Source organism: Taudactylus pleione, unplaced genomic scaffold (genome assembly GCF_031769625.1).
Source record: "Taudactylus pleione unplaced genomic scaffold, aTauple2 ptg000373l, whole genome shotgun sequence".
Classification (NCBI taxonomy): Eukaryota; Metazoa; Chordata; class Amphibia; order Anura; family Myobatrachidae; genus Taudactylus; species Taudactylus pleione.
Window position 1 is genome coordinate 2,008,564 of NW_028284774.1, and position 24,217 is coordinate 2,032,780.

The window sequence follows — 24,217 nt, forward strand, 5'->3', positions numbered from 1 at the left end:
TACCCGTGGAAGAAGGGAGACCGGAGGGAACAGGTATGCGAACCGGAACGTCCACCGGACGGACAGAGCATCCACCAGAGACGCCCCTTCGTCTCTTGTGCGAGACCCGTACACCGGCAACTTGTTGTTGTGCCGGGACGCCATGAGGTCGATTTCTGGAAGACCCCACCTGTCCACCAGTAGTTGAAAAACGTCCGGGTGCAGGGACCATTCCCCCGGATGAACGTCCTGGCGACTTAGAAAGTCCGCCTCCCAATTGAGCACTCCCGGGATGAAGACCGCTGATATGGCCGGAAGATTGCACTCCGCCCAAACCAGGATCCGAGAGACCTCTACGAGAGCCGCCCGACTGCGAGTTCCTCCTTGCCTGTTTATGTAGGCCACGGTGGTAGCGTTGTCCGACTGGACCTGCACCGGGCGACCCTGGAGAAACCGCTGTGCCTGCTGGAGAGCATTGAAGACCGCACGGAGTTCCAAGATATTTATTGGAAGCTCCGCTTCTGTCGGCGTCCACCTGCCCTGGAACAAGTGTGGACCCGAAACTGCTCCCCAGCCCCGAAGACTGGCGTCCGTTGTCAACAGGACCCAATTTGGAACCCAGAACGGACGTCCCTTGTTGAGGTGGGTCGTCTGTAACCACCACGTAAGGGACAGGCGAACCTCCTGGGTGAGCACAATCGTCTGGGACTTCAGAGACTGAGTCAGCCCGTTCCACTTGGACAGGATCAGGTGCTGCAGAGGTCTGGAGTGAAACTGGGCGTATTCCACCATGTCGAACACCGACACCATGGAGCCCAGTAACCTCATCGCCGAGTGTAAGGACACCCGGCGGCTGTGCAGACAACTGCGCACCCTTGACTGTAAAGCAGAGATCTTGTCCTCCGTCGCGAAGATCCTTTGCTGTCCCGAGTCCAATAAGGCTCCAAGATGCAGAATCCTCCGAGACGGGATTAGAGTGGACTTCTGCCAGTTGATTAGCCAGCCGTGCCGTTGCAGCAGTGCAATGGTCAGGTCCAAGTGGCGTAACAGGAGCTCTGGAGATCCTGCCACCAATAACAGGTCGTCCAAATACGGCAACATGCGGACTCCCTGCAGCCGCAGAGAAGCCGCCATGACCGCCATCACCTTGGTGAAAACACGTGGTGCTGTTGCCAGGCCAAAAGGTAACGCCCGAAACTGGAAGTGGTCGCTGCTGATTGCAAACCTGAGGAACTGTTGATGGCGCCAAAGAATAGGGACATGCAGGTAAGCGTCCTGTATGTCCAATGACACCAAGTAGTCCCCAGGTTCCAGCGCCAGAATGATGGACCGTAGGGTCTCCATCCGAAACTTCGGGACCCGCAAAGACTTGTTGAGTGCTTTGAGGTTGAGAATCGGACGATATGACCCATTGGGTTTCTGTACCAAAAATAGATTTGAATAGAAACCCTGGCCCCTCTGGGAGAATGGAACCGCCACTATAACTCCAGCCTGGAGCATAGTGTGCAATACCTTCCGCAGCTCCGTAGCCTTGTTCCGGTCTGATGGGAGACCCGTGGTGAAGAAGCGAGCCGGGGGTCTGTGCCGGAAGGAGAGGGCGTATCCGTGGGAAACCACCTCCAGAACCCAAGTGTCTGTCGTAGTGGTCGACCAACACTGGGCGAACTGTAGCAGGCGGCCTCCCACCCTGGGATCCCCCAAAGGGAGGCCCGGACCGTCAGGCCGCAGGCTTGTCATCTGGCTTGGGGGCCGGACGTCTGGTACTCCATGCCTGCTTCCGGGGCTTGACCGATTTCTTAGGGCCAGCCTGTCGAGGAAACGACTGTGGTTTGGGCCTGCCCTGGGCCCTAGATGACCGAAAGGACGATGGTCCCGAACCAGAAGGAGCAGCGGCCGACGGGAGACAGGCAGATTTGGCTGCCGCCAGCGTGGCCACAATCTTATCCAGATCCGGACCGAAGAGAACTTCTCCGGTAAACGGCAACGCTTCCAGACCTTTCTTGGAATCTGCGTCCGCCTTCCAGGATCGCAGCCACAAGGTGCGACGAGCAGCTACCGCTGCTGAAGAAATTCTAGACACCAGAGTACTAATGTCTAGAGCCGCCTCGTTGATGTAGGTGGCCGAATCACGGAGATTGCCAATCAACTCCGCCTGATCGGCCGGACAGTCGGATTCAAAAGAAGCCTCTAATGAATCCGCCCAGCGCTCCATCGCTCTGGCAACCCAGCAAATGGCCATAGCCGGCCGTGCTGCCCCCCCTGCAAGGGAATAAGCGGACTTCAGGCAGATTTCTACCTTGCGGTCCGTAGCATCCTTAAGGGAGGACATGGATGGCATCGGCAATGTGGCACTACGGACAAGACGGGTCACGTGAGAATCCACCTGTGGAGGAGATTCCCACTTCGCAAAATAATTATCCGCGAACGGATAAGCCACCGCCAGGCGTCTCTGCGGCTGGTATCTTTTGCCAGGTTGTTTCCACGCCTCCTCTAAATGGTCCACCAACTGACCCGAAAGAGGAAAGACTGTGGCATCGCCCTTCACATCTTTGAAAAAGGCATACTTAGATTTAGCCGCTGGGGGAACTTCGTCCTCAATCACCAAGGCTGTGCGGACCGCCCGAATAAGTCCAGGAATATATACTTTGGACTTAGCATCAGCGTCCTTAGTATGGAGAGGTTCCTGATCGTAAGGATCTAGAATCTCCCCATCATCAGACGTCCCTTCGTCATCCTCATAAGGAGCGGACAGAGACGCCACCGGCCTTTTATGAGACCGCATCACAGACTCCCCTTGCAACACATCCGACAAGTGCTGTACAGAACTCGTCAGGGAGTTAACCCACGCTGGCTCCTGAGAACCCGGGAGCGGGGAAATAGGGAGACTGTGGGGTACCACCAATTGTCGTGGGAACCCCTGCATGGGTGACGACACCACAGACTGCTGGGACAAACCCATCGGAGTAAACGCGGGCTGCGGAGCTAACTGGCCCACTAAAGCTGTTAACGCCTGAGCGAAACAAGCCCAGGGCGGCTCCTGTACCGGTGCTGTAACCGTAATAGGCCGCGCCATGGACAAACACTGCCGGCAAAGGCCCTCCGCGCTACCCTCCCCCTCCGCTAACGGTACTTTGCACGTGGTACACTGTAGCCGGAGGGGAAAATCACTTTCAGACATGATGGCACCACGTATGTGACCTCTCTCACCAATTAAGTATTAAATAGGCGAGAGACCACCCTGCAGCACCGCACCGCAAGGGCTTTAGCAGAAAGAACAGGGACAGTAATAAAGCTGACAGTTTAGAGAAGAAAAGATTACAGGCAGCAGCGCTAGCACAGTCACATACAATGCAGAAAAATAACAATTCCTGCACTAACAGCGCTGATCACTCAACTACACAGACACAGGGCCTGGTAGGACACAGCACTGCATACACAGACCTGACCACAGCGGAGGAGAGGTATGCGGGGGGACCCAGACCACGATGCTTCCTTCCAGCGCTTCCAGCAGCGTTCACCATGCGTTCTGGAGAAGATGGCCGCCGAGGAGCAGAGAGGAGGCTGGCCTGGGGGAGGAGCGCTGCCACAGGACCAGTCGGCAGCATGCAGAGAGGGCTGTGTGCAGCGGGGGAGGCGCCGGCTGTGAGACAGGGAAGGCGCGCTCCCCTGGCATGCATTTAACCCCTGGGACGCCGCAGCGCTACCGCTCTGCTGCGGTCCGCTGTCCCAGGGGGTAGTGGAAGCGCAGGTTGGTCGCCTGGCTCCACGCTGCAGCCAGTCCCCAGGGAGCCCCCTGCCTGGGGACTTAGGACCATGTGATCAGCGGGGACCCACCGCGGGACCCCGCTGCTTACCTCTGTCCCCCTTGAATCCGGCCATGGTCCGGAGCATCTGGGGTCACCGCTAGCTGTGACCCCAGACGCCCACCAGCATCCCCGGATCAGTACCGGCGTTCTGGTACCGGCGGGGTGTAGGGAAGACAGCATGGACGTCAGGACTGACTGTCCATGCTGTTCATCCAGTTGTGCAGCCACAGCTGCATGAAGAATAAGCTTCAGGGGCTCTTCTAGCCCCCACTCCAACAGGTGCACCCGACTCCGGCCGGGCACCAAACTAAACTGGGGTGCCTTGGCTCGGGGGCGGGGTATAGGAGGGGGACCTAGTGCAGCCTGGGAGGCTGAAAGCTTAACTCTTTGGTGCCCTGCGACTGACGTCACACCTATACCCCCAAGGTATCCTGTGGATACCCTATGGACCCTGAAGTAGAAAGTGATATTTTTTTTCCCTAAAAAACTCCAGAGAATCCCTGTTTTGCCATTTTGGCCAGGTGGATTAAAGGCGAAGCAAAAAAACAAAGGGGGAATTCAATATTGAATAGCGCCGGGAAAGTGTGCTGGAGCTACTGAATAGGCCGCACTGTACAGCAGCTACTAGAGGATTTCTGCTCACACCCTCCTGAGGTGCAAGCAGAAATCCCACTAAATGGGTGCCGCAATGCTAGTTGCAGGCTTCCCGTGTGCACTAACCGCATCGCTCCCGGCACTTAAGCCAGAGACAGCCGTTAACTGCGACTGTCATTAGGCGGGGTAAACTGCATCTTCCGACTACAGTGCCGGGGGAGAAGCAGACAACTGAATATATCCGGGCACTCATTCCCGGCGCTAGTAAACAAAGCATTTAGTTGAATTCCCCCCAAAGTATTTCTTTGTGGTGTTTATATGAAAAAACAATTATTTGCTTTTAGTTCACTTTCTTGAAATTCCATGAAAAAAAAAAAAAACACAACAATCTATTTTGCCCATTTTGGAAGAGTTAGGGCCCTGGGGAGCTTACATTAATATTTACAAGTAACAAACAATGGGATTTTTATATACAATACTAGAGTGACAAAGCTGAACACCTACTTGGAATCCACTGGAGGTCACTACAGAGCAAGTTTTTGAGGACTTTGCATACCATAATTTCTACAGATACAAGCAAAAAATATGGATTAAAGCCAGTTATGGCCCCCATACATCTACCGACAGATCTTGCTATCCTGAGATGGGATCGGAAACATCAATCCGCCGGTCGGCACATCGATGTTCCGTGATCCGTCGGAGGATCAGTGTTATTATAAATGTTAAATTTCACAGATTTGCAAATCACAAACATATTTTGATCGTGATTGGCAAATCTGTGAAACCCAACATGTTGGATTTCACCGATCCTGCCTGCGATGCCAGGTTGCAGGAACGCATCGATCCACCGGTAGTGTACGGCCCCTTAAGTCACATTTGGGTTTGACATGAAGTCTAACCAGAATTTACAGCTGCATTCTGGAAGTGGGTCGGTTCAGAAGTGGTATGTCAATGAAAAGATAATCCTTTAAATTCCTCGAAATCACATTACACAAGTAAATGAACCATGCCACTGCAACTCTCAAACATAGACAGAAGTATTTATTGGAACAGATAGGTTTCATCCCCATAACAGTAATCATGGCTTAATGGCAGCGGGTAACTGGCATAGTCTGCAGCACTCAGGTAAGCCATTTAGAATATTGGGAATACTAATATGCAACCAACCTGGATAAAATATATATATTATTTTAAACTTCCTTTAAATGCCTAAAATACACAATTAATAAAAGGTCCCTCCTAGTGGCAGTTTTGTCTTGCACCGTAGACTGATATATAAAGGAGTATACTTAAATGCCCTTCTTTATATTCAGTGACGAGCATATTTGTTACTTAAAGAGTGTAAGCAGTTTTGTTATTTACAAAAAACAAATTACTTTTGGAAGGTGCCTAAAGTGGGGACAAAGCAGTCTAAAAATCTACATAGAAAGCATTTGCTACAATTGCTTTGGAACAAACCTCACTAAATCAAAAGCCATTTAAAATTATATTCCCCAAAAAGTACAAAAAAAAATTATTTTGATCCCAAAAGTTGCAACCCATCAGTTTCAAGCTGACAGGATGGAAAAGAAAAAAAAAAAAAAAGTGTCCTCCACCACCCCCTGGCTTAGCATTATTTTCAGAGAGCTCTCAAAGGGGCCCATTTATCAACAACTGATATGGATTATATCACTTGTTTCCTAAATTAAATGCAGGTCCTGCTATCTATCAAAACAGAGCACTTTTTCGCCGTTGAGCTATAAAGTTTACCTCTGGCCCTGCAAAATATATTGCTTTTGTAATTAACGAGCTGTATTTTTTACCTTACCAAATGTTGAAGCAGCAGCTCCTTCTCCACCCCTTTCCTCCCAGTCTTCATCTCCAGATCTCCACCCCCTCCATCCTGCTCTCTGAAGCATCTTGACTTTGGGGGGAGGGGGGCACCCTGAGACCATTCATGTATGGGGTTGCTTCTCAGCCAAGAAAGTGAGAGTAAGAACACAGCCATGAATAAAGAATGGCACCAAAACATCCTCAAAGAGCAACTTCTCCCAACCATCCAAGAACAGTTTGGTGATAAACAATGCCTTTTCCAGCATGATGGAGCACATTGCCATAAGGTAAAAGTGATAACTAAGTGGTTCGGGGAACAAAACATCGACATTTTGAGTCCATGGCCAGAAAACTCCCCAGACCTTAATCCCATTGAGAACTTGTGGGCAATCCTCAAGAGGCGGGTGGACAAACAAAAACACACAAATTCTGACAAACTCAAAGCACTGATTAGGCAAGAATGGGCGGCCATCAGTCAGTATGTGGCCCAGAAGTTGATTGACAGCATGCCAGGGCGAATTGCAGAGGTCTTGAAAAAGAAGGGTCAACACTGCAAATATTGACTCTTTGCCTCAACGTAATGTAATGGTCAATAAAAGTCTTTGACACTTATGAAATGCTTGTAATTTTACCACAGTAACATCTGACAAAAAGGTCTAAAAACACTGAAGCAGCAAACTTTGTGAAAACCAAGATTTGTGTCATTCTCAAAACTTTTGGCCATGGCTGTAGACGCCTCCTGCGGACTGAGTATGGAGATGCAGCATCGGATTACTTGCGTGACCATCGGAATAGAAAATCTGCATTGGAAGACGAAGAGCCTGGCCTCAGCGTGCCTTGAAAATGGTGCCAACATCCACTCATTTTCAAGAACATAGCCCCCGTCGCAACCACCTCGATGAAGGGGCGCAGAATGTCTTGCTGTGTCTTAGGGGACACGTGACTGTCGTCGTAGACACAGATCTATACATGAGCAGATCACAAAACATCGGAGTTATACGTAAATCATTGGGATTGCGTACAGCTCTGAATCAAGCCCCTTATCCTCTTAGATTTAAGCAAAGAATTGCAGTGCCATGTTCTTCCAGGTTATAAATTAGCTTGTTTTAATATGCTTTGATGTTCCCCAATGTTTTATTCCCAGTGCAGAACCTCTGGTACACCCCCTCTCAATGAATAATCATGCACTTGGAGGGGGTTTAACTAGCATAATTTGGCCAATAAAGACATCTCAGTATTAAGATAAACTTCTCTAAAAAGCTCAATAAAGGGTTAAAATATATGGAACAGGTGTTATATTAATGGGAGAGTGGTTGTTTAACTTGCAGATGTGAGCTAAAGAGTTTATTCCGAATTTCTACAAACCAATATAAAAACACTAAAATTACTATACAAGCATTTTCCTGTACCATTTTGTCACTTGCTTTCTATCATTTTCAACAATTTTGAAAAAGTGCAAAAAACATTTAAAACATTAAGTACCTTAAATACTTTATATACAGTCAGGTGCATAAATATTGGGACATTTGACAGAATTTTAATTTTTTGGCCTCTAATCACCACCACAATGGCTTTGAAATGAAACAAACAAGATGTGCTTTAACTGCAGACTTTCAGATTTAATTTGAGGGTAATTACATCCAAATCAGGTGAACGGTGTAGGAATTACAACGGTTTCTATATGTGCCTCCCACTTTTTAAGGGGCCAAAAGTAATGGGACAAACTAAACAATCCTAAATCTAACATTCACTTTTTAATACTTTGTTGCAAATCCTTTGCAGGCAATTACAGCCTCAAGTCTGGAACGCATAGACATCACCAGACGCTGGGTTTCATCCCTGGTGATGCTCTGCCAGGCCTCTACTGCAAATGTCTTCAATTCCTGCTTGTTCTTGGGGCATTTTCCCTTCAGTTTTGTCTTCATCAAGTGAAATGCATGCTCAATCGGATTCAGGTCAGGGGATTGACTTGGCCATTGCATAACATTCCACTTTTTAGCCTTAAAAAATTCTTTGGCTGCTTTTGCAGTATGCTTTGGGTCATTGTCCATCTGCACTGTGAAGCGCCGTCCAATGAGTTCTGAAGCATTTGACTGAATATGAGCATATAATATTGCCCGAAACACTTCAGAATTCATTCTGCTGCTGTTGTCAGCAGTCACATCATCAATAAATACAAGGGAACCAGTTCCATTGGCATCCATACATGCCCACGCCATGATACTACCACCACCATGCTTCACTGATGAGGTGGTATGTTTTGGATCATGAGCAGTTCCTTTCCTTCTCCATACTCTGCTCTTCCCATCACTCTGGTACAAGTTGATCTTTGTCTCATCTGTCCATAGGATGTGGTTCCAGAACTGTAATGGCTTTTTTAGATGTTGTTTGGCAAACTCTAATTTGGTCTTCCTGTTTTTGTGGCTCACCAATGGTTTAAATCTTGTGGTGAACCCTCTATACTCACTCTTGTGAAGTCTTCTCTTGATTGTTGACTTTGACACATATACACCTACCTCCTGGAGAGTGTTCTTGATTTGGCCAACTGTTGTGAAGGGGTTTTTCTTCACCAGGGAAATAATACTTCTGTCATCCACCACAGTTGTTTTCCGTGGTCTTCCTGGTCTTTTGTTGTTGCTGAGCTCTCCGGTGCGTTCTTTCTTTTTAAGAATGTTCCAAACAGTAGATTTGGCCACACCTAATGTTTATGCTATCTCTCTGATTGGTTTGTTTTGATTTTTCAGCCTAATGATGGCTTGCTTCACTGATAGTGACAGCTCTTTGGATCTCATATTGAGAGTCGACAGCAACTGATTCCAAATGTCACACCTAGAATCAACTCCAGACCTTTTACCTGCTTAATTGATAATGAAATAATGAGGGAATAGCCCACACCTGTCCATGAAATAGCTTTTGAGTTGATAGTCCCATTACTTTTGGCCCCTTAAAAAGTGTGAGGCACATATAGAAACCATTGCAATTCCTACACCGTTCACCTGATTTGGATGTAATTACCCTCAAATTAAATCGGAAAGTCTGCAGTTAAAGCACATCTTGTTTGTTTCAATTCAAAGCCATTGTGGTGGTGAATAGCGGCCAAAATATGAAAATTCTGTCTTTGTCCCAATATTTATGCACCTGACTGTATATCCTGTAATAATCTACATCATCTACTACTATAACATTTTCTTCTTCAGGGTCCATATGGCTCAACAGGGAGACCTTGGGGATATCCCAAAGCAGTCATTTAAGGGTGGGGAAGCTCCTGCACGGAGAGGAGAATCCGGCGCCCAAATGAAGCATCCTGAGAGGCAAATGTATCAAAAGGCATAAAACCTCATAAAATGTATGGACAGAGGACCACGTGGCCGCCTTACAAAGCTGTTCAGCTGAGGAGCCACGGCGAGATGCCCACGAGGACCCACAGAGCGAGTAGAATGAACAGTAACAGTATCCGGTACAGAAAGGCCTGCCTACGAGCCTGTGATGCCTTAGCCATGCGAAGCCATCTAGCCAATGTCTGTCTGTTGGCTGGCCATCCCTTCTTGTGAAATCCATAGAGCACAAATAAGGAGTCTGATCTCCGAAGGGAACTGGTACGGTCCACATAGATCCTGAGGACATGGACCACATCCAAGGTGGCCTCAACTGCCGATAAATCTGGTGATTGAAGGGCCGGGACTACAATTTCCTCATTAATGTGGAAACTAGTAACAACTTTTGGAAGGAAACCAAGGGGGAGTCCGAAGCACAGCCCTGTCCTGATGGAATATCAGAAATGGAGAGTAATAGAAAAGCGCCCCTAAAACTGACACCCTTCAGGCGGACGCCATAACCAGAAGAAAATCTTCTCTGTGAGCAACTTGAGTTCCACAAAATCCAGGGGTTCAAAGTTTTGACTACAGAGCTAGAGAATCCTTTGGAACTCGGGAGGGATGTCTCAAGGGCCACGCCATCAAAGACAGATGACAAAGGTCCGGGTAAAGGCAAGGACCCTGAGACAACAGGTCCGGTCGTTGAGGCAGCAGGAACGGAGTGTCGATGGAGAGACTACGAAGCTCTGAGTACCAATGACATCTGGGCCAAGCTGGAGCCACCAGCAGGACAGTGCCTTCGTCTTGTTTGAACTTCCGAAGAACTCGAGGAAGAAGGGAGACTGGAGGTAATAGGTGCACAAATTGGAAGGTCCACTTCACTGAAAATGCATCTACAAAGGTTGCCTCGGGATCTCTTGTTCTGGACCCGTAAACCATCAGTTTGTGATCGTGTCAGGAGGCCATGAGGTCCACCTCTGGGAGGCCCCATCTGCTCACTAGGAATTGAAAAACCTCTTGGTGAAGAGACCATTCCCCGGGATGCAAGTCGTGACGGCTGATGAAGTCTGCTTCCCAATTGAGTACTCCCGAAATGAACACTGCAGAGATGGCTGGGAGGTGAACCTCGGGTCATGTCAGAATGCGTAAACACTTCTGTCATTGCTGGCCGACTTCGAGTGCCTCCTTGATGGTTGATGTAAGTCACTATTGTGGCATTGTCGGACTATACCTGTACAGGTTTCCCGTGAAGTATGTCCTGATCCAGTATGAGGGCCCTGTAGACAGCTCGAAGTTCCAATATGTTGATTGGCAGGGATGATTCGACCCATGTCCAACGGCCCTGAAAGGAGTGTGGACCAGTCACTGGGTCCCAACCCCCAGAGACTGGTGTCCGTTATTAGGAGTACCCAGTCCGGGATCCAAAAGGGGCAACCCTTGGTTAGATGAGATGTCTGTAACCACCAAGAGAGGGACAGACGCACCTCGGGAGAGCGTACCATCGTCTGAGCTTTGATCCGATGGGGTAACCCGTTCCACCTGGAGAGGATCAGCCTTTGCAAAAGGTCTGGAGTGACACTGAGCATACTCCACCATGTCGAAGGTGGACACCATTGATCCCAGAACCTGCATTGCTGAGTGGATCGACACCTGGAAACTGTGGAGACATTTGCGCACTCGTATTTCAAGTGTGGAGATCTTGTCTGATGTCAGAAAGATTCTCGAATCCTGAGAATCCAGTAGGGCTCCCAGCTGAATCATTCTCTGTGAGGGAGTCAGGGAGCCCTTTTTCCAGTTGATTAACCATCCGTGCTTGTGAAGGAAAGCAATGGTTAGCTGCAGATGGCGGTGAAGCACTTCAGGGGATCCTGCTAAGAACAGGAGGTCGTCCAGATATGGTGCAGTCCTACACCCTGACCATGCAAGTGGGACGCCATGATAGCCATAATTTTAGTAAACACCCGTGGAGCTGTGAATAGTCCAAAGGGCAGAGCCTGAAATTGGAAGTATTGCTGTAGTTTAGCAAACCGGAGATATCGCTGATGTGTGGGCGCTATAGGTACATGTAGGTACGCATCCTGAATATCCAGAGATACCATAAAGTTCCCAGGCTCCATAGCTAGGATGGTAGAGCGTAGTGTTTCCATCCTGAACCTGGGTACCCTGAGGAATTTGTTCAGGGATTTGAGGTTAGGCCGATGAGACCCATTCGGCTTCTGAACCAGAAAGAGTAGAATAACCACCAGTACCCCGCTGAGATAGCGACACTGGCACAATTACCCCTGCCTGCAGCAAGGACTGTATGGCTTTCTGGATTTGTAGGGCCTTGTTTGGGTCTGAAGGAGGGCCTGTGTAGAAAAACTGGTAGGGCGGCCGTCGAAGAAATAAGAAAGGCATACCCATGAGAGACCACTTCTCTTACCCTAGCATCCGCAGTGGTTTGAAACCAGCACTGGGCAAACTGAAGAAGACGGCCTCTCACTCTGGGATCCCCCAGAGGGAGACCCGTCCCATCAGGCTGAGGGCTTATCCTCGGGTTTTGAACCAGGCCGTCTGGTGGTCCAGGCCTGCTTGGTCCCGGGCTTGACAGCCCTAGTGGAAGCTGACTGCCTAGGAAAGGACTCAGTGTTTGCAAATACGTGCTATAGCGCATATTTTACCGGGGACTCAAGTTTATAGAATGGGTGGGTACCCGGAGACGTGCTTCGCTGCGGCCAATCCCTGGCTTCAGAGTCGGGGTAAGATGCTGTGCGCTGCAGTCAATAGCGCTACCCTGTCTATCCCTTCAGAAGCGGTAAGAAGTTTCATTCGCTGCCGCCCCTCCTGCTATATGGAGGCGGAACCGGAGACCAAGCTCACATTCAGGAGCAGAAGACAGAAGGGCTGGGCCACTGTACAGAGTGGCCAGTCCCATTTTAATACCTGGGGCGGACGCTGTTATCTGCTGGGCTGCGTGTGCTGTCTATTGCCAGCAGTACAGTGCAGACCAGCGGCCCCGCTCCCTCACTATGTGCGGCCAGAAGCACAGTGGAGACAAGGCCCCGCCCCTAATCTCTCGTCTCCTCTGCCTGCGGACAGCACGGCCAAAGCCAGCATGTTTGGAATAGCCAGCCAGATGCCCGCTGCAAATGAGGACAACAGTGCACCTGATCCCAGCAGTCCCCGTCTTTCTGGCTCTAATCCCCGCCTCCCCTCCACCCCTAATACCCAGTGTCACCCATACCCCTTCTATTGTCCCTGCCTGTTCCTCTTGTCGCCGGCTCCCCTCCACCTGCTCTTGTATGTGGCCCCCCCACCGCCTCTAATACCCGGTGTCACCCAGCCCCTTCTGCTGTCCCTGCCCGTTCCTCTTTCCACAGCTCCCCTCCACATCTGATACCTGGAACCCAGCCCCTTCCCCTGTCCCTCTCTACTGCACCTATCCCCAGCTCACCTCTATCATTTCCTGTAAGTGGCTCCCATTCCCTTCTAATACCGGGGGGCACCCAGCCCCTTCTCCTGTCCCTGCCTACCCCTAAATCCTCTCCCAAAATCCTCCTGTCTCCGTCTCCTACTCCTGTGCCCGGCTTCCCACCTCCTACTCTTGTGCCTGGCTCCCCGCCTCCTACTCCTGTGCTCGGCTTCCCGCCTCCTACTCCTGTGCCCGGCTCTGCCTCCCATACGTCAAGTTAAGGAGCCAAAAGAACCTGCAGCATGAGAGCAGCGCTCCCCATCCAGCTCCCACAGAATTAAAAGGACAGAAGAGTGCACAGCTAGAGGGAGAAAATTCCTTAAGCATTTTTGTTCATAGGTAAGAAAACAAAACTTTTGTATATTTTTAGAATGTATTTATTGGTCCGTGGTTTTTCATAAAATTATGCTGAAACTACAGTTTCTGCATAATTGTATGTATCACCGCTATGTAAGAACAGTCTAATGCAGAAGATTCACAGAAATCTCCTGCAGAAGGCTAACTACCGCAGCAGACTGCAGTCCCCATTATTGTTAATGGGTACTGCAGTCTGGCCGATTCAATTGGGGGTATCAGATTGGCATTCAAGGGGTATATAGGCATGTGGGGAGGTCTAAAGGTCCAACAGGGATCTCTAAAGCATAAATTATGATGGGACCAAGGAATGATCAGGTAGGACCCCATTTTTTTTCTTGAAGTGGTGGGTCCTTGGGACCCACATATTTTGTCGCTCAGCGCGATCAGTGGGACTGACCTTTAGGCTTTCCGTGAGGACGAAAGGACTTAAAGATACTTTGTAGCAGTAGCTGCTGAAGGCAGAAATGCAGTTTTTGATGCCGCCAACATAGTTACAATCCTGTCAAGACCTGGGCCAAACAAGCTCTCTCCATTGTAGGGTAACCCTTCTAGGCCTTTCTTGGAATCCGCATCTGCCTTCCATGAGAGTAGCCTCAGGGTACGGCGGGCTGACACTGCCGCGGCTGAGACTCTGGAGATTAGGAGACTGTCATTCAACGTCGCTTCTCCAATATAGGAATCTGCATCTCGTATGTGAGCGACGAAAGCCATCTGATCCCTAGAAGCATCTGAGGGAAAAAAGTCTTCAAGTGCGTCAGCCCAGCTCTCTATAGCTTTAGCCACCCATGCGATAGCCATGGTTGGACGGGAAATAGCTCCTGAGAGAGTATATATCGATTTAAGGCAAGATTTCACCTATCTGTAGGATCCTTCAAAGAGGTTACTGTAGGGATAGTTAACGTAGCGCTTTTAATTAAAACGCGTAACATGTAAATCTACCGCAGGGGGAGTCTCCCATTTTGAACAATGAGCCTCAGGAAATGTATAACAGGAGGTCAGACGTTTTTGGGGCTGTAACCTCTTACCAGGTGTCTGCCAGGCTGCAGCCATATGTTCAGCTACTTGATCCGATAGAGCAGGGGGTCTTCAAGCTTGGCCCTCCAGCTGCTGTGGAACTACACATCCCAGCATGCACTGCCATAGTTTTAGCATGCTGTTATATCAAAAAGGTGGCAGTGCATGCTAGGATGAGTAGTTCCATAGCAGCTGGAGGGCCAAGGTTGAAGACCCCTGCGATAGAGGGAACTCTGCTGAAGCAACTTTCTATCGTTTAAACCAGTGTTGGCTAACCTTGACACTCCAGCTGTTGTGGAACTATATATCCCAGCATGCCCTGCCACAGTTTTAGCATGCCCTAATAGCAAAACTGTAGCAGTGCATGCTGGGTTATGTAGTTCCATAACAGCTGGAGTGTCAAGGTTAGCCAACACTGGTTTAAACCGTGGGTGCTTAGATTTAGGGGATGGTTTGTCTTCTATGAGTAAGATGGATCTAACAGCCTGCACCAAGGCAGGAATATTAAATTTAGAAGGACTTTCGTCCTCCCCCAGAGGGGAGTCAGTGTTAGAGAGATTAGCATCTTCTGTCTCCTCAGATGACACTTCAGAATCTGAGAGCTGTGTGGACTGTGATAACATAGGACGCTTATAAGGCTTACTGGGTAGGGGCTTCTCACCTTGCAATATAGTTTGAAAGGCTGAAGAGGTAGCGCACAATATGGCACTGGGTATAATGCAACCACTGGGTATGTAGGATACAAGCAGGAATGCAATATACTGATCTTGTCTTATGCTTGGGCAAGCTGCATGAGCGCGCAGAACAAATATGGCACAGTGCAGTAACTAACTGTATTTGACAACCCTCACAAAAACATTTGTTGTAGAGATGTGAGGCATTGGAAAAACCCTGAATACACCTGTATGTTAGGGCAAAGTAAGGAAAAAAGGCAGCGCTAGCATAAGTCACATACAGTGCAGAAATACCATATACTTGCAGAAGGGCAGTACAACAAACTACACAGATTCTGTGGTCAGTGACACAACATCTGGTAGGCTATAGCGCTACATAACCTGACTCCAGGGAGAGGTATGTAGGGGGGACCAGACCCTGGGTTTCCCTGAGAGAGCTGTGGCTGAGCCTGGAGAAAAATGGCCACCGGAGACCACTGAGGGGGCATGATCGGAGGAGGAGAGCAGTTCAGGGAAGAAAGACCTCAGAGGAATGGCGCCCTGAGCTGAGGGGAGGGGCCACTTTAATGGGGAAGGCTGACCTCCTCATCTGATTTTTAACCACCAGGATGCTGGAATCCCGCTCCATATGTACCCTGGTGGTCTACTGGATCACTTTGGACAAAGCCTGTGTTCACTATCAGCGCCTCTGGTCTGTCCGCTGAGACCGGAGGTATGACTGCCATTCCGCGGGTCACCACAAGCAATGACCCGCCTTACCTGTCCCCTTGCGTCAGGGCTGCAGCCTGGGTCCATCCGCAGGGCCGGCTAGTGAGGACCCCCGGATGCCCGCCGAAATCCCCAGCCGAAGCTGGCGCTGCGGTGCCTGGAGGGGTGACGGAGCGGCAGCGCAGACGTCCTGTGGACAGTCTGCTGCTGCACACTCAGCAAGAAAATATAAAATAAACAAATCATAAAATAAAACCTATTTGGGCTGCCTAAGCAGCCCACTGCATAATGGTGACTCGACTCCGGCCGGGCACCGACGAAACTGAGGTACCTCTGGCTCGGGGGCGGGGTATAGGGGATGGACCGGGCATCCTGGGAGCTGAAAACTTTAACTGCGTGGTGCCCGGTCCTCAACCAATACCTACACCCCAAAGTCTCACTGTGGAGCCCTATGGAACCTTAACAAGTAAACAGTTCTAATGTACAATGTATAATATAGTGTAGGCAATGGTTAGATATTATTGTACATGGATCATTTTATTTCATAGTGTGTAGAAATATTTTTGGCTTCTTAAACTCTTCCTGTATATTTTCCTACCTCAAGCAGTGATTAAATGGTATATGAAGCCTATCCAAATCACACTGGTACCAGCACTTAATTTTATTGTATTTAGACATATTAGTGTGTTTTAACTCGGAGTAACTTCTTAATAAATGTCAGTAATTTCAATGTATTAAAATTAATACTGCAAGTTGAAATGTGGTTTGCAGTTATTGATTAAAACAGCAATGGTCAAAATTGGAGTCACGTATGCTTAATTTCACCAACTATCAATTTTTTTGCTTCCTTAAATATTAGGATATCAATACGGTGTGTGTAACAGTTCAGTTCCTTCATACACGTACACAGTTTTGGGTGATGTATAAAGTTTAATGGGTAGTTAATAACAATGGAGGGAATCCAAACCAGCGCAATGAATGTGATGTGCTGTTTCGGGAAAGCACATCTGGCTGCCTGCATTGCACGAAGACTTGTAATGTCGGCGCAACAGATGTGATATGTGCACAGCCAGGAATAGACTCGCTGCCCAGCAGTTCCCTCCAATGCAGTTTGCTCTCAATACATTTGAGACATTGGTGGATTGTCATACTGAAGTCATTCTAGGCTGTTGCACGTCACTTATTGACTAGTCAGATTTTATTGCGATTTGGTTATGTCGCTTGAAATAATGAATATTTCTCATCAGAGTGCGCTTCAGTTAACTTAACTTAATATTTTAACCCAACGGATATTGCCTAGAATACTTTAACACAAGGCAAGGACTTTGGAGCTGAACATTATATATAAGGATATAGGGCCTGATTCAGAGTTGTACGCTGCGGCTCCGTCTGTGTTACGCCAATGCTGCGGCTCCGTCTGTGTTACGCCAATGCTGCGGCTCCGTCTGTGTCACGCCAATGCTGCGGCTCCGTCTGTGTCACGCCAATGCTGCGGCTCCGTCTGTGTCACGCCAATGCTGCGGCTCCGTCTGTGTCACGCCAATGCTGCGGCTCCGTCTGTGTCACGCCAATGCTGCGGCTCCGTCTGTGTCACGCCAATGCTGCGGCTCCGTCTGTGTTACGCCGATTCTGTCCGAAAATATGCAAATGTCGCAGCTGTTGAAGAATGTATTAAGACACTAACCTGCGGCTTTGCAAACCCAAGCACCTTCAATTATCGGTCTTCTGAGTAATCAAATGGTTGTGCAGAAAGGCAAAGGCGCCGGACACATTTTTCTGCAAACACGATAGCAGACCCAGGATCTTCCATAACCCCGGTTAGCACATGCCGGAGTCTTTTCCGCCACTCCCTGTTACCTCCCCCAAACACTCCCTGACTGTCAATCACACTGCGAGCAAATAGTTGCTGCGAGCAACTACGGTACTGTACCTTGACACTTGCGCAGTTTGCTGATTCTCGCTAAACTACGAAAACATCCTTCTGATTAATCCAGGAGTCATTTAGCCAGAGAAATGCTTCAAAGCTTCTAGGACCCATGTTTATGGTCTAATTTTTTCTGCCTCGACCACCTCAACATATCAGTGGCACAATGGAGACTTCTCAGCCTACCATCTGATAGCAGCGCCAGTCAATATTACAGGATACTCCGTTCCAGCACTGCCCACTGACAGTAATACAACGGAGATCTCATAGCCGGTTCACATCAATGGTAAATATTTTCCTAGAACCAGGATATTACAGAGCTGCTGAGCATTTATTAGTAGTGCAGCAAGGACGGACAAGCCAGCAATCACTGCTCTGAAAACTTCAGTGTCAGGTGAGTTCAGTATTTGGCCATATGTTCCATATCGCCCTGTAATTCTGAATATCAATGGGCCTGTGGAATTACTCTATATTAAGAATTTTTAATGAAGAGTGTTTTTACAATATAGGAGTCAGCTTGCTACTCCAATCTAACTGTGGAACATTATTAATACCCTCTTGGACAGAATTCCTTTTGAGGCCCTACAATAGACTTTAGAGGTCAAATTTACACCTAGTACATTTGTGTAACAATATATGAATAACTTTACTAATCAATTAGCTCTCCACAAATTGTATGTTCGCATAATGTACACAACTCTGGAACAGGGACATAGATCCAAATTAGGCAACACTAATGACCTGAATTACATTTTTGGGGGGGCATCTTAAATAATGGGCGTCTATTGGAGAAATTCAGTTGTCGCTCCGATTAGACGCCTATTAGCCAAGCAGTCACATTTTTTCTCGCAGCCTCCGGAGGTGTGAAAAAAAAAATGTGTGAAAAGTCCTTACTTTAGACGCCCAAACCAGGATTTTAAACGGGGTTAGCCATTTTTCACGTCTACGTCCTGAACTTTTAAGCATGTAAAATACTAATGGGAGTCTGATCAGAGCAACAATTTAATTGCTCCAATAGACACCCAGCGCTAACAATTGAATTCCCCCCAAGAAAACTGCAAAGTGAACTTTCGGAATTTGTTGTGTAGGTGATGCATTGCAAGTTTTTACTTACAATTGTGCGTTCTTTTGAAGTCAAGGAAAATCAGACAGGTCTCTCCTGAACCTAAAATATAAAGTAGTTACATTAACGTCTTGCTATAAAGAAATAAAAAACAAACACCAAACACTATTCTCTATATCTTGATACACAATAAACACAAACGATTTATAGAATGTTTATAAAAATGGAAATGTAACCAAGCACTGAGAATAACTGTAGCTATTGTGGTCTTATCAAGTGTAGCGTTTGTAAAACGTAAGTGCACAACTATTTATTTTTTCCCCCTTAAATAATAATGTGGTAAACAAGCAGTATTGATCGAGTAAGTGGGTGAAATACGGATTAAGCAAGCATCCCTGATGCTTAAAATGATGACACCTGGCCACTCTGCATTTCAGAGTAAGTAATAAAAAGCAGTAACCTTTTCTTTGGAGAATGAGCCAGGTACCGAAAACCAACCAAGTTGAACAGGTTTAAAAATAAATTTTAATATATGTTCACCACATGGTAATGTAAGAAAAAAATATATATTTAGGCAAAAAAATCATATGGGAAAATACAAGGATGTAGGTCATAAACACATTACAATTCGGCTAATTTTAATAGTCTTTGGTGCAAAAATTACATTAAAACAGCTTAGGATCAAATGACGTTAAAACTCTTCTCATACGCAGGCACGGAAAAGGTCAAAAATGTATATTTGCATCAAACAAATAATTCCTTTAGTGGGCATTTGGATAAAAACCTAAAAGGTGCGTACACACTGGGCGATATTACTGAGCAACTGCACGATTACGACATCGTATTTGTGCAATCGCTCAGTAATCGTGCACAAATTGTGCACTTTTATGTCACAAACGACCAGCGATGCGCACTCCCCGCTGGTCGTTTCCGACATTGTCCATCGCCTGAACATGCAGCATAATCTGACGATAACGACAGATTGGCATGGTCAGGGATGACGATGTCGTAATCGTACTGTCTTTCCTAATCGCCTAATGTGTACGCACCTTAAGACTTTTTGTACTTCGATACCAAGTTATTGATGTTATGAAATTGTACAAACAATTTACTTAATGTGGCCAGTTTAATAATATAAATATATATATATAAAAAACTTTAAACCTAACAGTACTAAATGGTTGAAAACAGTGACTAAGCTAGCCTGTACACCAGGGGGTGGGGAAGCTTTTTTCTGCCGAGGGCCATTTTAATATATATAACATTATTTGCGGGCCTGGTGCAGGCCATGCCCCCTCCGTGTGATGTCACATAGGGGCAGGGCCACAATCGCTGGTGATTACAGCAATGCCCAGGATGCTCCGGGGAGCTTAAGAGCAGCGCTGTGACTGTCTGAATTGTCCTAAGGTCGCTCCAGAGGGCACTGCTGCATAGATTTTGGCTGCAGGGTGCTATCCTATGCATCCTGCTAGCCAAATGAGACTCGCAGAAAAAAGCTCAGAGGGCCAGACCAAATGATTCCGAGGGCCTCATACGGAAGGCTCCCCATCCCTGCTGTACACACACCAGTGAATACTGTCAACTGTGTATTAAATCACGTAAGACTACAACACCATATTGCAGTAGTTCCAGATTTGAGAATAAAACTAACAAAAACACATGGAGTTTGGCACACAAATTAAACATGCATACAATTTATATTAAACGTAGCCCATCTCCTGAATCGTATTCATTAAGAAACAGAATTTCACATACACCAATTCTAAATAGTATTTGATTATTTCAGTCACACCTAGGCGTATAAAAGCAAGCATGTAGCCATGTAATCGCTATAGCCACACATTTGTAGGAGGTCACCTGGCAGAGCTCAGAGACAATCACTGGAGTAATATAGTGAAAAGATTAAATAAAAATAACACAATCAAATAGTGGTAAAATATAAAACAAGATGTCACTCTACACCCCAAAGCAAACAGGAATAAAAAAAATAAAAAAAAATAGATTTATTTTACGTTCAACGCCACATGCATTTAACATTTTTTTCTTCTTAAGCTTCTAGTTCACATTTTTCAGAGGGGTGATATAATTTTAAAAAAAAGCAGTGTACAATCAAAAAAAAAAAAAAAAAAGTTCCTTTTTTATAGATGAAAACTTAAGTGTTCCATATATTCCACCATTAAACTCCGATAGTACAGTTAAACTGGACCAGATAAGATCTTTAAATATAGTTGCTCATACTAGACCCAACTTGGGATATCAACTTATCCAGTAAGAAATCTGTCAGACATAACTTGTGTCAGAAACTCACATCACTTTGCAAAGGAATGAAAGCATGTACACAAAGTCTACTAGTCTCTCAAAATGCAATGATTTCAGCAACTGGTTATTATAGTCATTTGTAATAGAAAGTGACAAAACAGCACAACTAGGAAGCAACCCTGGGCGCTCGACGGGCGATATTCAATTGTTCTGTCGATTAGCCTGGTAAAGCAGCTAAACCTACCGGACGCAATTAGTTTGGGCACCCCAAAAAGCCAGACTTTGGGCAGATTTCTGTTGCCACCTTAGGAAGGTTGCAAGCAGAAATAATGGGTGCCAATGACAAACGCATGAAGCAACACTAAAAATGTAATCGCTCTTTAGATGGGAGCTGTGACCTCATTAAAACAATTTAATTCCCCCCTTTCCATTTATATTTATTGTAGATAAATGTAGTGTTATGCAACTATAAAGGTTACTATTTATTGCATGTTATGTCAACTTGCTCATCTATTTTGTGCTACCAAAAAAACACAAAAACTTAAAAAAGGTATATAAAAAGTTTTTAACTACTTAATTGTGATCCAGTACCCCACCTCACATGATCAAGTGTTTTAATTAATATAGCAAATAATACATTACTAAGATTATGGATTAAGTGAATACCACTTAGCCCAGGGTCTAAAGCTAATCGTGGGCAGTAATTAGCTCCGGCACTTATTGGCTAATTGAATTTGCCCCTATATCTAGAAAAGGCATAAATAGAGGACTACCCTCATTTACATAATGTTTGCAATCTGTGGAGCTGGAGTTTTAATATTTAACATTGATGACTAGAGAAGTTGGATTCAGATTTCATTCAATTGAGTAGATGCAGTTGAAAATCTCATGTCCCATGGCCAAGGTAGAACACCTAAAGTGGATGACAACATGACTAGGACAGAGAAATCCTTATTGCCACCATTTACAGAGACGGCATTTGTAAGGTTTTTTTTTTCAGAAAAAGCTACTGTGTCTTTTGCTGTGACCATTTGTATTCCAATATTGATGCTGTTGAAACAGCACTAGATGGATTTTGTGTTATATTGACAATTAACTATGTTCAAGAACTTCATTTTGGCTACTTTTTTTTGGAAATATGTTCCAAAATTTCTGTTACAGAATGTTGTCCAGGTAAGGGCATACTGTCGAACCCTTGTTGCTTAAGAGCAGCCAGAAGAACTAATCAGCAGTTTGGTAAATGTAGATGGAATGGTGGCCCAGAACAACTCTACATAAATGAGGACACAGATTCAATAGGAATCTAGAGCAGGGGTTCCCCAACCAGTGTCCTTAAAGGCACATTAACAGGCCAGGTTTTAAGGATAGCCATAGTTGAGCACAGGTGACTTAATTAGTACCTTAGTTATTTTGATTTAACCATCTGTGCTTAAGCATGGATATCATTAACACCAGGACTGTTAGTGTGCCTTGAGGACCGAGGTTGGGAATCACTGATCTAGAGATACACATGTGTAAGATCTACTGAAGTAAATCTATGTTGCCTGAAGAATGGGCTGTACACTTTCCTTGTGAAAACATATAGTGAATTCAGATTGAGAACTGTGTAGAAAAGCACCTGCTAGACGAATAGGAGAAATTACTTCTCCCCAGGAATGGGAAAAAAAAAAAAACACACAACAGGAGAGGCTCTCATAAATCCCAGCAGCGGCTAAAGATCGCAAGTTATTACATTTAGCCCCATCTTTCTTCCTTCCACTCATCTCAGTAGAACTGAAGGATTTGAATTGAAATAAACATGAAAGATTAAACCATGAGGTGTTTTCTCTGTGTATTGCCTCTTTAATGTGTTGTTTACCCTTTAAGATTGAGAATATTAGTTGTGGTTTTCTCCTGTCCTGTAGGGTTGCTAGTGGAGGAGTTTGTGGAGAGTTAGCGCTCTTTTTCTCTGTTGTGTGTGAATTTAATGTTTGGCTCAGCTCACTCAAATGAAGACCACAAGCAACAAGAATGTGGACTACCACCAAGGGGATTCACATACAATAGTCTTTTTTTAAGAAGGCATGGCACCGTGCCTGTAGTCACAGCATAAAATATATATTATATTATAATATAATATATATATATATATATATATATATATATATATATATATATATACACACACACACGCACAGGTTGAGTCTCCCATATCCAAAATGCTTGGGACCAGGGGTATTTTGGATAACGGAATATTCCGTATTTTGGAATAATTGCATATTATAATTAAATATCTTGGGAATGTGACCCAAATATACACACAGAATGCATTTATGTGTTATATACACCTTATACACACAGCCTGCAGGTCATTTTATACAATATTTTCAATATTTATGTGGCTCAAGCAAAGTTTGTGTACTTACATGAAATTCATTTATGTTTCATATACACCTTATATACACAGCCTGAAGGTAATTTTATACAATATTTTTAATAATTTGTGCCTTAGACAAAGTTTGTGTACATTGAACCATCAAAAATCAAAGGTTTCTTTATCTCAGTCATGCCAAAATTATTCCGTATTTGATATATATATATATATATATATATAATCACTTTTTTTAGTTTAAACCAAGGTGGTTTAAACCAGATAATCCTGCTTCTTCCAACAATTTGTAAACTGTCCTTTAATGATTCAAGTTCCACCAGAGAGGACATAACTTAAAATTCTACCACGCACAGGAATGCATGAAGATTGGTATTCAAAAATATGAGATATGGTAAGAACTTACCTATGTTATCTCTATTTCTACGAAGTCCATAGGGTTCCACAGGATACCTTGGGGTATAGGTGTAACATCAGTCATCGGGCACCATAGAGTTAAGCTTTCAGCCTCCCAGGATGCACTAGGGTCCCCCTCCTATACCGCGCCCCCGAGCCAAGGCACCTCAGTTAGTTAGTTACCAAGCCATAGGCCGGAGGAGGAGAAGGAAGAGAGAGAAAGAAGATCTGGATACACACAAGAATCACACTCTCACCAGAGGGAGACGGAAAACCGGTGACCAGAGCAAAGCCCATCTGCAGCACAGGTGCGACAGGGCGGGAGTCCTGTGGAACCCTATGGACTTCGTAGAAATAGAGATAACAAGGGTAAGTTCTTACTATATCTCATATTTTCTACTTCAGGGTCCATAGGGTAACCACAGGATACCTTGGGGATGTCCCAAAGCAGTATCCTTTAAGGGTGGGGACGCTCCTGTGCTGAAAGGAGAATCCGCC

The 24,217-nt window shown here is 46.1% G+C and overlaps 1 protein-coding gene across 6 annotated transcripts in view; it reads right to left on the bottom strand.

Annotated features, from left to right (window-relative positions):
* Window positions 1-24,217, bottom strand: part of ZNF644 (zinc finger protein 644) — a 114,597-nt gene that overhangs the window by 58,484 nt on the left and 31,896 nt on the right. For all 6 annotated transcript variants that reach the window (XM_088444885.1, XM_088444879.1, XM_088444883.1 and 3 more), the window contains exon 2: window positions 18,748-18,798. The gene's annotated coding sequence lies outside the window, so the exon portion shown is untranslated. The remainder of the gene's footprint in view (window positions 1-18,747; window positions 18,799-24,217) is intronic.